This window comes from Diachasma alloeum, unplaced genomic scaffold, assembly GCF_001412515.2.
Source record: "Diachasma alloeum isolate Michigan unplaced genomic scaffold, Dall2.0 Dall_scaffold_00513, whole genome shotgun sequence".
NCBI lineage: Eukaryota > Metazoa > Arthropoda > Insecta > Hymenoptera > Braconidae > Diachasma > Diachasma alloeum.
This window is the reverse complement of record NW_021680645.1, coordinates 627590-627888: the sequence shown is the minus strand read 5'-3', so window position 1 is coordinate 627888 and position 299 is coordinate 627590.

The following is a 299-nucleotide window of genomic DNA, read 5'->3' as shown; positions in this document are numbered from 1 at the left end:
GTTGGAGATTTTTTTTTTCCCCTGAAAAACGCGAAAATTTCATTTTTCCTCCCCCTAGCACCCCCTTGGACCAATCTGAGAGACTTGATAATTTTGCTGAAGGTTGAGGGAGTTGCGCTGAGTATTTTTTCATCAATATTTATAGGTGGTTTTGCGTATTATTAGTCGGAGATTTTTTTTTCGCCCGAAAAACGCGAAAATTTAATTTTTTCACCCCCTAGCACCCTCTTGGTCCACTCTGAAAGACTTGATGATTTTTCTGGGGGTAGGGGGAGTTGCACTGAGTATTTTTCCATTAA